This window comes from Cupressus sempervirens, chromosome 8 (assembly GCF_028749045.1).
Source record: "Cupressus sempervirens isolate cs-2001-9-10 chromosome 8, ASM2874904v1, whole genome shotgun sequence".
Classification (NCBI taxonomy): Eukaryota; Viridiplantae; Streptophyta; class Pinopsida; order Cupressales; family Cupressaceae; genus Cupressus; species Cupressus sempervirens.
Window position 1 is genome coordinate 8740813 of NC_143125.1, and position 12614 is coordinate 8753426.

The following is a 12614-nucleotide window of genomic DNA, read 5'->3' on the forward strand; positions in this document are numbered from 1 at the left end:
ATGAGTTAAAAAATTTCACTGATCTGATACATGTAGAAGCACAAGCAAATTTATAAATTACAACTTGTAAGATTTAAATAAACTATTACTAAGATTGAGATTAGTTAGAGCTAAAATTCCATGAATTCAAAATCCAATACAAAGAAAGATTTGACTTTTCAAAGCACTTACACAACCTATGCAATTGTGAATATCTACCAGTAGATTTGGTGATCATGAATGTGGTTTACCAACCTTGCTGTAAAAGAATGGAAGGAGGCGCAACAACTGCTAGTGCACAATAATTATCAATCAATGTAATTTTAAATACACTGTCATAGTTCAGTCTAGAATTAGAATTGAGTTCATAATGAATTGCAGTAGCATTGATAGTCGACTGTAGGAACCACAACATCAAAATCTGCAAAGTGGAAACTCTTGAAAGACATATTCGGTGATATCAACACTCCTTATTTCTCTCTTTAAAGGAATATGTCACAACTTTGTTCTTTTGGGAAAAAAGACACAGCACTGCTTGTTTCTTGCTTCCCTCGTCCTGGTAATAGATCCCAAAGTGATAGAGTTTAGGGTTTAGAGTTTCATTGATTAAAAAGCCCAGAAGCAGTTATCTCCCTGAAGCTCTTCATTTAACTTTAATTGACCATGGAAATATGACGCTTTGAGGGGTGATTATTATTGAAATTATCTAGCATCAATCTGAGTTACATGGAAAATAGGGAAACTTACCATTGGAGCAAGTACAAAAAACTAGTTCCAAACAGTTCAGAAGATCACAGATGATGTAAACAATCTTCTCTAATTTGAAACAAGCTTGATCACTCAGGAGACACACCACCACAAGTATTTATCCTTTCAGGCATGTGTGCATGACTCAAATGCATGCAAGTCATATTCCAAAGCAAAACTGAGACCAGGCAATCTAACAATCTAAAACATATTTATAATTGTATGACAAAAAATGCTTAATGGAAGAAACTTGTTTGGTGTAAAAAATATTTGAACCTTGGAAGTAAAAACAATGTTTCCATCTTACCCATACAAATGAAGATTTGTATTTACAAAGATTTAAACATAATACTAAAACCACCTTTCCATTAAAATTACATACAGAAGCAACAAAGCGTAACTTATGTAGGCTTGACATCAAAATCATTTTAATCATATTTGCTTGTAATAAGACCTATATCCTAACACTCATGAAGACGAGTTCGATTTCTTATCCCTCTGAATGCTCTTTATCAATGTGCTTCAAAAATTTAGGCGCAACGGCAATTTTTGAAACATTGATCTGAAATATACGAATCATTGAAATATTTTATGAATCAAGCCAGGCTAGGTGCTTTTCCAAGCACAACATATCATTACTAGTAGACCTTATATACAAAGGGGAACCAAAAGCATACCACACAGCTATATATACAAAAAGAGTCAAACTAGCCAAATTATACAAAAACTTTATGGATAAAATAACGGAACATACCGAACATACTCATATAAGGGATGTTGAATATAACATGATGAAGCATTAGGGAATCCCTACAAAACAGAAAGAATGAGGACTGTAAGGGAATGTGCAACATGCTGGGAAAAATATTTCAGCTCTGGGATTGCTGTTCTGTATAGCCATAGGAAGATGAAGGCACCTTTCACAAAAACCTTGTTGATATTCAAGCAATGGGCATCCTTGACGGAACTCAACAACCAAAATGGAAGTGCAAAAAATGCACCGTAATGAATAAAATTTACATCTTGCCAGCAAAGGACTGGACAGAGCAACCATTATTCGTTTATCTTAGAAAGGACTGAAAATTTATGTTGTTATCCAAAATTTTAAGATCTTCAATAGAACAGTAAAATTTATCCTTCCCTGTAAATGCAAACCATTAAACTTTTTTTTTTTTTAAAACTTCTGAAGGTTACAATTTATATTAACAAAGAACTTTAAAAATACTTCTCACATTTGGTTCCACCAAGCAGATGATGGACGGGCTTCTCGCGTTCAAAGGGCCAGTTAAACGACTCTGAAACAGATGATTTTTCATGGTTTCAAATAATGTCTCTGCACCTATTTTGGGGCACTGTGCGCAAATGTTTCCATGAAATTGTCCAAGAGATTTTCAGCAGTTACTCTTCCTGAATGTTCTGGCATGGTTGTTGAAAAGCAAGAACCGAGATGTTACATAGAATATCAAAAACAAATGACCATTAAGAAGACAGCAACTCGGATGGATGAAAAAATAAATAATAAAACACACAAACCTATGAAATAATAAAAACTCAGAAATCAAAGAAGGATTTTTTTGTGATAAGAATGAATTAATTCCTGGAATTGCAGAACATAAAACAATAGGAATTCAAATAATTAATAAATAAATCTGAAAGATCCCATAGACTTTAGTCAATACCTAGACTATTCTCGAAGGCAAACCCTTCAAAATTAATTATTGAAGCTAATTTTCCATTACAGACATGTATCATATGGATATTATAGTCAAAGAGGCTTAAACTATAAATCAAAGCCCAAGACAAGTGCAGCTTCCATGGTTGTCCACCGTAACATGCCAAAAACAAAAAATTCTAATTGCCGACTGTAACAATCTTCAAAATCAAACCTCTAGTGCGGGTTCTCCGTCCTCTATATTGAAGTCCGTTGTTCTGTCGGAGGCTCATGTGAAATTGTATTTTTTTAATATTTGTTTCTATATAGCCTCAATAATCACACCTTCTCTTCTAAAAATTTGTATGAGGAAAATTATATTCACTGACAATCTGTTGCCACCTGACTCTAATCCAATCAAATAATGGATTAATTTTTTTATATATATTTAGGCTCATAAAACATTCAACTTTCCCTGATCAAATTTAGCTTTAACATAAGAAATAACAAACACATTAAAAATATTAAAATTTGATTGTTTGTTAACATTCAGTTTAATCTCTTTTCAAGGCAATGCCCTAAGCACTAGTTCTCTGCCAGGGCAGAAATTAAAAATCAAGCATCATGTGTTGTTCATATCTGTAGGTGTTTACCAGAAGATGTGTGCAAAGCCTGTATATTTCATCATGGGTGGTGCGGGCCTTTTTGGGGGTGGTAAAAGGCAGGGGAGAAATTGGGGCAAAGAGTTGAAATCAATTAGAGAAACAACAATTATAGTTTAATGTCAAATTTAAAGTTGTCCAAAAATGACCTCAATGACTACTAACAGTGTACCCATATGGCAATTTGTCTTTCTTATATTGGTATTAATTAATCATAAGATTCCCATGTATAGTTGAAGCATTTTAAGCAAATGTTGATAAGGTTTGATGCAATCAAAGATAGGAAGCAAAATGAATGGTGATCTCTTCTTAGCAGCTCCACCAAAGTTTTCATTATGGTCATGTACAACAAATTTATTTCAGATTCGATATATTTAATAATACACATAGAATTACAATGAAATCAAGATCGATAAATCTCTATAAATTGTTGAATTTATTGAAAAAAATATAATAATAGCTATTTAAAAGTTCAGAGATCTTTGTGAAGTTTTCTCCAACAAAAAGTACATATTCAACCCTATATACAACACTTACAATCAACACACTAAATTCCAACCTAGAGACTAACTAGAAACTCACAAATATATAACACAATTACTACTATACTTTTTCTTCAACGTAAAAGAAATTTATGGCTTCTTTAGCCCTTGCTCTATCATTTTTTATTGGCATCCAAATCTAGAAGCTTCATGAATGGTATCAAAGTATAGTTCCAAGTAACTCACTACGAATGTGGTGCCAATATTCAAGATTGTCATGCATTTATCAATGACTCAAAAGAGTAATTCCAAAGTAACTTCCATTTGACAACCACACCAAAAGTATGAAAGATTCTTTATAACTAGTAATTCCCCATCTCATAGCTACTCCAATCAATGACATAGGCATGGAAAAGTGAACAATGTGCAAGGTGGCCAATGAATGCAAGCACTTGCGTGAAATTGTTACTCATCAAATTCATTGAGTTTTATGAATTTTTAAATAAGTTTTACATAAGGCCTTACAAGAATATGTCAATCGTGGATGCTAAATTGAATAGAGAAAATATATTTTAGGTGATGCCAATTGTGTTAACCCCAAAATGTTGTGTTAAATCTAAGATTCTCTTACATTAGAAGTTAAGGTAAAAAAAGATATTGAGCTCCTTTTCATGGCAACGATCATAGTAATTTGATATTGTACTAGTTCCAAATATCTATGTTCTATGTAGGAATCGAGTGAATAACAAGCTAGTTGTAGAACTCATGGAAGTCTCTAGACATTTGGTACAAGTACAATCAACTTGAATTAATATGTGATAATTTTTATAGGTGGAGAACTCAATTATGTCTTTTGTGAATTTTCATCATAGCTTCCACTAAGTTATCCCTTCAAGTTTGTTTACTTACAATTTGACGTCATAAAATGTGGGTCTAAATAGCCTTATTAAGTCAATGGAAGGAAATATCCCAAGCACTAGAGCCTTAAATAATTGGAATACATTAGCAAGGACCTAAATAATCATAAATTGCAGTTTCAACATGTAACAATCTTGTTATTTTGCAAACATCTAATAAATAAGATAAAAATGATCACTATCAATATCCTAATCAAAATATGAAAAGTTCAGAACAAGCTCAATGCCATCAAATAAGTAGTGGATACAATTTTTTTCTTTATAGGAATTGAAGTTTTCTCAACAATCATTTTAGCAAGTGGTTGGTTAACAAATATACCAAGGGACATCTTATCAATATCAACTATAGTTAAGTTGTAGGCTCAACAAGATTTATAAGATGGTACATCTTGTTAGAAGAATCAAGATGGAAAGAAGTTTATGATTTTGAGTAGATAAATGTTTATTAATAATAGACTGGCCTTTTCTTTAACTTTAAGACAATCAATGAACCTCCACTATCCATCTGCAACAATTGATTTAATAAAAGTACACGCTTCATAGGATTTGGAGGAAGATCTTGCAAGTAATAATTTCTATATAATGAGTATACATCCCATACAATTTAATATGCATAATTTTTTTTTTTATTAAAAATATGACTTTGATGTCCACAATGAGAAAATTCTTGAACATTATTGGATATTGATTTTTTGGTTTTCTAAAAAAAATGTGGTTGTTTGTAGGTAGAGTTTTAATTCCATAAAAAATGATCAACCAATAGGTCAAGACTCATCATGAAATTTATTTGACACTTCTTTATTACTGTAATATAGTACATGCTTCATGTGTTTTATCCAAAAAATGACATCTATTCGTAACTTATAGTATGAATTGAGAATATCAAAAAATACCTTTTTATACATCTATGATCATATTGTTTCTTCTAGAGTAATATATAAAAGTTGTAACCGTTTGGTCTCCATCCTCCATTGTTGTTTGTACTCACATCCAAAGTTTCAAAATTTTGGTATCAAAACATAAAGTTTAAAATTTGGTATTGGAACATGATGTTTGAGTTTAAAATTTGGAAATGAAACTTAAAGTTTCAAAATTTTAACTTCATGCTCTTATACCCTTTTTAAACTTCAAGATATTACTTCAAAAGAAATAATATTACAATATGATCGTAAACTTGTGCAACTTATTTTTCAATATTTCTAGTTTGCACTCTAAGTGTAGGGATAAATCATACTAAAGACTTGTAGACTTTTGACTCCTCCCAAGACTTACTTGAAATTTTGATGCAAGACCCAATGCTTCTTGTGCTCTTATTCATGCATGCACGACCTTATATAATATTCATAATTACCTAATCCTATATAACATTTATCATTTCATTATCATTTTCCTTCATTGTGGGCAACATGAGGGTGTCCTTTTTCCTTTATTGCACACACCTTCACATTTACATCTTAATAATTTGAATTTCACACACTTCATGCAAACACTTTGGGAGGGATATACATGTTAGTAAGTTTCCTTTGATAGGAAGCTTTGCATTGAAAAAATCATTGAAGAATTATCATCCCCATCCAATTCATTTAAGTCTTTCTAGATTTCTATTTAGGTAAATCTTTACTATTTAGTGAAATCCTATATGGTAACATTGATTAGTGGTGTTTGTAAGTCCTTTAAATCATGCCACTCTTTTTGGTCCTAGACAAGGATTGATAAGGTCTAGATGATCTTTTGGTGAAATCCTCTAACAAGACATTTTAACAAAGTGTATGTAACCTTTTACAAGGTAGTCTTTGAACAAAGATCACTTTAGAAGAGTGAAATTTTTGGGTTGTTGGTTCCAAGCAGATTTTTTCTTAATGGGGTTTTCACGTTAAATATTGGTGTCAAAATTGTGTGAATGTTATTTGTGTTGCAAGTTGATCAACATGTTTTATAATTTACTACAACTTGGTAATAACTAAATTATCACTAGGTAATTACTAGAAATGTACTAACAATTGGTAATGCAAGGAACAATTTGAGAAGAAGTTGATGTATGAGTTAAATTTTATGTTGGATATGTCTACCGAGTGATTGGATGTATTGAAGATATTGTTGTTGATGTTTATGTGGCTTTGATGCCAATGAAATGTTTGAAGGGACTATGAGATAACAGGACATAATTGATTCACCCCCCCACCCCCTAAGTTATCTAAGAACTTGGTATAAGATCTCAGAGTGCTTGAAGGAAGAAGTTTAAAGGAACTTAAACAAAAGATCAAGATGCATAAAAGAGAGCCACCACAGCTGAACAAGGAGAAAGTTTCCCCATGGCAAGATAGAATGAAGATACATTTTCAAATATTGGAGATGATGTCACACATGTTGGTCCTCTAAATGCAGATCAAATAAATGAGAAGAGGAATCATAACAATATGATGATTGATATTCCATTTGCTCTCACTAATGTTGAATTTGATGATGTTAAGAATCTAACCACTACAAAACAAATGTGGGATAAAATAAAGCTAATCTATGGAGGATATGACAATGTAAGAAGAGCTAAAATTGAAAGCTTGAGAGGTAAGTATGATGACATGAGAATGAAAGAAGGTGAAAATGTTGCACAATATGTGAACCAAATCAAAGATTTTTTGAGTGCAATAAAATTTGTTGGAGGACAAATCTTGGAGTCTGAAATTGGAAGTAAGATCTTGAGAACTCTTTTTCTTATGTATGCTATCAAAGTTTCTGATATTCAAGAAGTAAGAGCCATGCCTATTAATGATCTAACACTTGATGGTCTAGTTGGTTAATTGATTGCATTTGAGTAGAGAAATTATTATAACAACATGGTTACAATTGGAAATGCTTTTAAGTCTTCACTAACCATCAACAATTCAAAGAAAGAAGAAAACCAAAGAAGAAAGGGAATCTAAAACATAAGATGATCTAGATGAGATTGAAGCATTGCTTGCTAGAATGTTATCAAGAGGTAAAGGTAAACTGCCCTTGATCTTTCAAATGTAATGAAGTTGGTCACTTTGTTGCTAAATGTCCTAACAGAGACAAATCTGATAGAAATGATAAGAAATATTACAAGAAAAATATATATTACAAAGACAACGGCAAGCAGTCATGTAACATTGTTGAAGAAGTGCATACCAAGAGAAATTCTGATGACGATAAGGAAATAGTGGAAATGGTCTATAATGCAATCAAGGAAGAGCCAAATGGTGAAAGGTATGAGAATGAATCTGCCCTTATTTTACATGTTACAAAGAATGATTCATGGAATATTGATTGTGGTTATTCACATCATATGCTGGGTGATCTACGTAAGTTTGACAAATTTGAAGAAATTGATGATGGTGGAATTGTTAAGTTTGGTAGTGATGTTCCATACTCAGTGAAAGGTAAAGAATCATTAATGATGAATAATAAGGTTAGATGTGATGATGCATATTGGGTTCAAGGACTCAAATATAATATATTGAGTGTTTCTCAATTAAATAACAAGATGGAATTTGAGAAAATGAAGGCCAAAATCTTTGATGAAGAAGCTAATTTGATTGGAACGGGAGTGCAAACCAAAGGTAACTTATTCTACCTTAATTCTATGGTTGATACATGTTTATTTGCTACAATTTAGGATGTGTTGTTATGGCATAAAAGGTTTTGTCATGTAAACTTTGAAAATATGGTGAAAATAAGTAGAAAGAAAAGAGTAAGAGGCTTATCAAATCTGCAAAAACCTGATAATGCTATGTGCAAAGAATGTTAGCTTGATAAGATGAAGAAGTCTAGTTTTTCTAGCAAGTCACACACTTTCGATGATATTCTTGAATTAGTGCATATTGATTTATGTGGTCCTATCGGAGTTGATAGTCACTATGGTGATATACACTTTATATTGTTTGTGGATGATTATTCAAGGATGATGATTATAATGTTCATGAAAGTGAAATTACATTCTTTTGGTATGTTTAAATAGTACAAAGCAAGAGGTGAAAAAGAAACTAGTAAACCTTTAAAATGTTTAAGATTTGATAGAGATGGTGAATTTATGTCTATTGAATTCACTAACTTTTGTGCTGAGAATGGTATCAAAAGAGAGTTATCTGCACCAAGGACTCCACAAAAAAATGGTATTGTAGAAAGGGGAAATAGATCTATCATGTATTGTACAAGGACATTGATGATTAAGAAGGAGGTCTCTATGATATTCTAGAGACAAGAAATTAGTATTGTTGTTTACACATGCAACCAAGTTCAACTGAAAATAAGAATAAACAAGATACCTTATGAGCTATGGTATGGTCATATGCCTAATGTGATTTATTTTAGAATATTTGGAAGTAGATGTTATATTGACAAGGATGCTAGGAATGGTAAACATGATGTTAAAGGAGATGTAGGTATATTCCTAGGATACTCATCTAAGAGAAAAGCTTACAAATGTTTGAAAAAATTACTAACAAGATGATTGAAAGTGAAAATGTGAGATTTGATGAGTTTATAGAGAAGAATGATCTAGAAAGAAAGAAGGAACCTAAAGATTACAATAAGTTTTTTTATGTCAATGATGATGCACCAGATACTCTGCCGGAGTTATAGCACAAACCTATTGAGTATCAAACAGTAGCACTCGAGTCATAAATAGTTGTGTCTGAACATGAGATAGCTACACCCAAGAATAAGATAGTGATTAGTGAGTCTCAAAAAGTTATACCTAAGCACCATAAATTACTGAACTCCCACTGAGCAAAGAAAATATTGAAAATCAGAGAACTGAACTTGTATTAGCCAACGTGAGAAAGAACCATTCACCTAAACAAATAATTGGAGATAGATGTGTTGGAGTACAAACAAGAAGCAAAATAAGAGAAACTACATGTCTAATAGCTCATTTTGAGCCTAGATCTGTTAAATCTGCATTGAATGATACTTGTTGAATTAATGCTATGAATGAGAAGATTGATCAAACTGAGAAGAACAACACATGGAAACTTGTACTAAAACTTGTTGATAAGAATGTGATTAGATCCACATGGATTTTCAAAAAAAAATTGAATGAGAATGGAGTAGTAAGAAACAAGGCTATATTGGTCTACAAAGGTTATGCCCAATAAGAAGGAATCGACTATGATGAAACTTTTACACTTGTTGCATGATTGGAAGGGGTAATAAATCTATTGGATTATGCTAGATACAAGAAATTCAAGGTATATCAAATGGATGTTGAATTTGCATTTTTTTATGGAATACTTGAAGATAAAGTCTACATTGAACAACCAGAAGGATTTGTTGAACTTGGAAAGAAGGATATGGTTTTCAAGTTGAACAAAGAACTATATGGATCAAAAGAAGCCCTAAGAGCATGGTATGAAAGGTTACACTCTTATCTAATTAAGATAGGATTTACTAGAACAAGTGAAAATAGTAATCAATATATGAAGAATGAAGCACAAGATATGGTTTTAATTGCTGAAATATTTGTTGATAACATAATATTTGGAGGAAAGGATATGTTGACTAAATCATTTGTTGATCAAATGAGAACTAAATTTTAAATTTCAATCTTTGGAGAGATAAAAAAAAATCATTGGCTTACAGGTATGTCAAACAACAAAAGGTATTTATGTTACTCAATCCAAGAATGTGAAGGATTTATTGAAAATATTTGGGATGGATGAGTCTAAACTGGTCAATACACATATGATGATTGGAGTGAAATTGTCAAATGAAGACACTATTGGTGAGGTTGATCAAAAACAATATAGATCTATGATTAGAAAGTTATAGTATGTTGTACATGGTAGACCAGATATTGCCCTAATTGTTGGAATTGTTGCAAGGTTTTCATCTAATCCAAGGGAAACACATTTGATTGCTGTGAAAGGGATATTCCAATATCTCAAAGGACTTGAAGATTATGGCCTATGGTATAAATAAGAAGATGACTTTAATTTTAAAGTCTACAAAGATGTTAGCTAGGCTAGAAATGTTGATGACAAAAAAAAGAAAGTGGAGGAGCATTCTTTTTAGAAAAAAATTTGATCAAATGGATAAGTAAGAAGCTATCATGCCCAAATTTTGAACAAGACACACACACACTACTCAATAGTAACAATAAAATTAAAATTTGAAACACTTTAAAAAACCATATCAAATCATTTACAAATTATAGCTACAAATTTTCAAATACATCTAATCATATTCCAGGTAATATTTAAAGTGAAATGTATTCACAACTTTGACATGTCTCTTCCAATATTACAATCACATCTGGATCTTACAACAAAACATGATTTTACATATAATGAAGATCTACATGTGACCTTTTACAATATAGATTTTTTACAAATATTCATAATAAATCATCTTGAAATCTCCAATAGAAAATTAAATCATCCAAGCTTTTCTTCAACACAATCCATATGACACCTATAGAAAACAACATTGAAAACCATGGAGAGCTCACATCCCAACCTAGGTCTCTATGAGACCACCCATCGAGCTTGGAGAACCAAGACCAACCACGTAGCAATCAAGCACAACCACATAAAACCATAATTACACGATACAATATTTAACACCCTTTTTGAGCTTACACAACAGGTTACCATAGCAACCAATATAATGGGTGAAGGTGTGCCTAAAACCCCAAGGAGAAGCCAAATAAATAAAACCAAATCTTCCTTCACAAGGCATACAAAATAATTACCAACTCTCACAAAATTTCTCCCCTTATCACCCCCAAAGTGCATAACAATATACTAGCACATGCAACCCATACTACATGTGTATCCCTCTTCCTTCCAGGGAAGAGAATCTACACTCAAGGGAAAGGCCCAACTAATCCCTTCACCTGAAGGCCACTTCTTCCTTCCCAAGGGTGAGTGATGTCCTTCCACACCCATAACATTATACTCTTAAAATCAAAGAGAAAGAAAATAAACAATATAAATTTATTCACATCCAACAATACAACATGGACAATGAACAATACACATATGCATATGTAGCCAAATTTACATAATTTTTACTCAGAAAAACAATACAATACATAACTCCTAAAATATGGAAAAAAACTCCAATCTTTCTCCAAGCTATGGAAAAAGGACCGATTTGAGAATGTTGGTGTAAATAAGTATTTACTTATTACACTTACTTAAGTTTTACTTAGGTTAATGCATTATTTAATTATTTTACATTATTTTATTATTATTTTAGGTGAGACACTTAGGAGTTTGTGAACTCTCATTGAGTTACGCAACTCTAATTATGCACATGGTGTCTACAACACACGGGTATGCATCATTCACTGAGTTGTCATGTTGACAACACAATTATATGCACTCCTCATTTAGCACACGTTGTCTACTCCACTGATTTGCATGCTAAACCATTGTAGGCTTATCCTCACATCATCGCACTTAATCCCGTGCTTAATGGAGGATAATCCATATCTGGTGGACATGTGCTTGGTTGTATGACATATCATGATGCTCACTTCTATGCATTCTAGAAGCTCTCCTGAGGCCTTTATATTTAGGCACTCCTAGTGTACTCTTGAATGTAGTTATTGAATGAATATTGTCATTCTGATCATACTCTGTCTATTTTGGTCTACTGTGTGCTTGTGTTGAATTCTTTAGTTCTTGGGTGAATTCTGGCCTAAGCCAAATTCTTAGATGGTATCAGAGCTAAGGAGGATTCTCATCATGTAGTCGTTCGAGACCGTTCATGCTTCAGCACCTCGACACGAATTCAAAGGATCTGCAAAAATTGGGAGCATCTAGAGCCAGATCTGACCTCATCGTTGCATTCGGAGCGTCAATGATCGACTATAAATTTTCCTATATTTGGTGAAAGTTGATCGTGAGGCAAATTATTTTTGCATATCAGAACCCGCAGGCCCCGATTTGCAATTGGGTATGATCGTTTTATTTGATTTGATTATTTATTTTTTCAAATCTACTCTGCAATTTATTTTTGAATCTATATATTTTCAAATTTTTTTAGTTAGAATAGCAGAAAAAATATTTTTGCCGAACCAAGAAGTGACACCCCGGCTCGGCTCTGTATTTGTTGGTGGAATTTTTTAATTATCGCAGGGTTTATTTATTTTTACTGCCAGCTTCGCCACTGCAAATTCGGCCGTGCTGTACAGCCCTACATAAATCTACCA